Source organism: Drosophila yakuba, chromosome 2L (assembly GCF_016746365.2).
Source record: "Drosophila yakuba strain Tai18E2 chromosome 2L, Prin_Dyak_Tai18E2_2.1, whole genome shotgun sequence".
In the NCBI taxonomy this organism is placed as follows: domain Eukaryota; kingdom Metazoa; phylum Arthropoda; class Insecta; order Diptera; family Drosophilidae; genus Drosophila; species Drosophila yakuba.
In genome coordinates this window covers 10,572,051-10,575,219 of record NC_052527.2, presented here as the reverse complement: position 1 = coordinate 10,575,219, position 3,169 = coordinate 10,572,051, and positions in this window count along the sequence as shown.

Genomic DNA, 3,169 nt, shown 5'->3' with positions numbered 1-3,169 from the left:
CCGCCAAGAATCCTGTAAATATTGCATAGAGAACACATTTATGCCACTTGTGCCTGTCAATCAAGGGTCCTGGCCACAGAAGCCGCACCACCACACCCACATATCTACACCAACACACACTAACACACACGCTAACACACGATTCCAGTTGCACGGGGCCAATTTAATGGAAATGCGGTTTTTATTTTAATTTGCCCAACTAGAAATGATCAAAGGTGAGCCTAAAAGGCCTAAAATGCGAAACTGAAACGTAAATATTCTGCATGCTCCTACCATTCGCCGCTGTTTTCGTTTGGTAAATATTAGAGGGTTTAGGTGTCTAATGAGTCAGATTTTGGCTTTGACGTGTGCAAAATTCATCGTAAGCGAGTTGATTGAGCATGCCAAGTGGGGCAACTTCCTTGCATGCTAATTGGTGGGTCGCCAAATAAGTTTGGGCGATAATGAGACTGATAATGGGGCGTAAGCAATGCCACGCATGGAAAACATATTAAAAGAATTTTATATTTACACCATTAATTTATATCATTAGTTTATACTATTAATTGATTTGCATAAATTAACTTAATAGATAGCCACAAAGTGGGCAAAATACCATTAATATTCCAATTAAAATTAGATTATAATTTTATGTGTACCAATTAACTACTGTTAAATTCCATTGAACCATATCTTGGCACTAGTTACTCATTCATTATGAAACCACAAAGCATTTCGCCCGTATTTATATACCTATTCCCATTCCCATATATATAATTCGCGGTATAGTTGCGTAGACCAGTAGTTGGCATCTTAATTATGTTTTCTTCATCTGTCACTTCTCACGCCCCAGCAATCGAACACTTGCGGCAAAACCAATAGAGCAACAAATGAAAATTTCTGGGGGCGGCGAAGGGAAGTGTCATAAATCCATAACAAAAATGTTTGGCCATTAGCGGGAGCAGAACACAGAAAAAGCCGGAATGGAGCAAGTTTTGCAATGGCTTTCAATTACACTTGACGCTCATAAGTATGCTATGATTAATGTAAAAGGTACACTCGAAATCCGAAATGCGAAATGCGACCCCTCATTATGGCGCAGTCGATTTATCATAGACACATCTTCGGTTAGTTCTGAGTGGCAATTTGTGGGGGCGGGCTCTTAGCTCTTTGGCAAACTTTGACTTTGTCAGCGGAACACACGTAACATGGGTCATAATTACACTGGTCCAGGCGCTAATAGATGGTCCACGAAATTTTCATTTGTTTCACGCTTTCTCCGCGTTCCGGAAAAGGGCATTGTGGGGTTATAAGACTGTCTGAAAGGCAGCTAAGACTCTTTCAAAATAAAATAACAAACATTTGATCCCTACAAAACTGTGAATAATTGGCAAATAGCTTTTTTGAAGTATTAAAGCTATAGAATAATTTTCAGATACCTTTTCTAAGTTGAACAGCTATAGATACGATCACCTGTGAGGGTATCTATGGTTTACAACAATCCAAATACGCAGTTATGGCTTCTGTCGTGGTGCAAATTAAGTCATTAGGCGAGCACTGGATTTTCGCTTGATTGACACACAACGTTTCGCATGGCAACTAATTGATGTTAATTATTCGTTTTTAGTTTTACTCCAGGCTGATGCCTTGATGGATGGTTGCCTATTATAACGGAGGAAAGCTATCTTTCTTTAGATGCTGTAAGTACCGGCTTAAAGCCTTTCCATGGCCGGTTTTAGCTAGGAAAATGCTTTTCAAAAGCAATTTGGTTGCCTCAGCTTTGGCGTGACTAAAAATAAAAGGCGGAATCTCAATCGAGAGTAAAGTTAAAGCGACGCAAATCGAATCGTCGAGCAAGCCAACGAGTTGGCATTAAGTGGGCTGGGTGGGCAGATGGAAACATCCTTCAGCATCGACACTTGAGGGAAAGTTGTCCTTGTCGATGGTAGCGAAACGGTAGCAATTTCTGAATTTATTTTTATCCGTACGAATGCCGCGGAAATCCTTTCAACGATGTTGACGCGTTTCTGCGTGGGTAGCTGCTCCTGCTGATGCTGTTGCTGTTGCTGTTGCTGTTTCTGTTTCTGCTGCCACCGCATCGAAGGATTTTTATCCCAGATCCCAGTACCTCATCCCACACATTCCCCCCTCCCCCACCCCACATTCCTTGGCTCCAGGACTTGGACTCCGCTTCCATCAGTCTGCGTGTCTGTGATAACAAATGCAATGGCGTAATCAGGACCAGACTTGGCCCTGCAAAACAATCACTCACTGTTTGACTTGAGTTAATCGCCGTTGGCCTTCGAAAACCACCTCATCGACCACTCCGACTGGAGCAGGAATACACTGAAAACAATGCGGTGGCGCACTACCCTTGTTATATAGTCTAAAACCAATTTAATGGTTATGTGCAGATATTACAACTAGTTTGTAATACTTAATACTTGATTTTCGGCCATAAATTTCATACCTAAGTTAAGCTTTTTTACGGTTCACGGAATATTGAAAATAGTCCTTAATACACCCAAACTGGATCTCCCACACACATCTCAAGACACACACGTATGTTGGGGGCTCCAGGGGTAAACAGAATTGATTGCGAGTATTTTCATTTTGCGGGCATTGACGCAGTGCCATTTCATTTTCGGCTTGCCAGATGAATAGTTTGCCCGGCTTCGAGTTGGCACTTGATTTTACTTGGTCCTCGACTCTGCTTAAGTACGATATGAAACATTTGAAGTATGCAGTTTGTTCACAAACATTAACCAGGGCTGCAAGGCCACAAATATTTATAAATTGATTTAGTTCTATCAGCTTGAGTGTCCCATTTTGTATGCTGGTTTTGTTTAATTAAATAAAAACCCCCTCTTGTGGTTACCAATATTTTGAGTTATTATTACAGTCGATTGGTTATTTAGCTAACCAATTATATAGCTTAATTTAATAAATATATTAGAAAATCTATATGCTGAATGTGAAGTCCTGAATGTCCTATGCTGAAGAATGTGAAGAATAAAGTGTGAGCTAGAAAATTGTTTTTAATAAATACAATTAATAAAAAGCTCTTTTTTTAGATAACGTTTGAAGATCCTTGTGTAAGTCAATGCAATTGCAATCCAACCTTATCGTATTAATGTCAATTGATTAAAAATCTCCTGGAATCGTCCTGGATCCCTGACATCCCGCACTG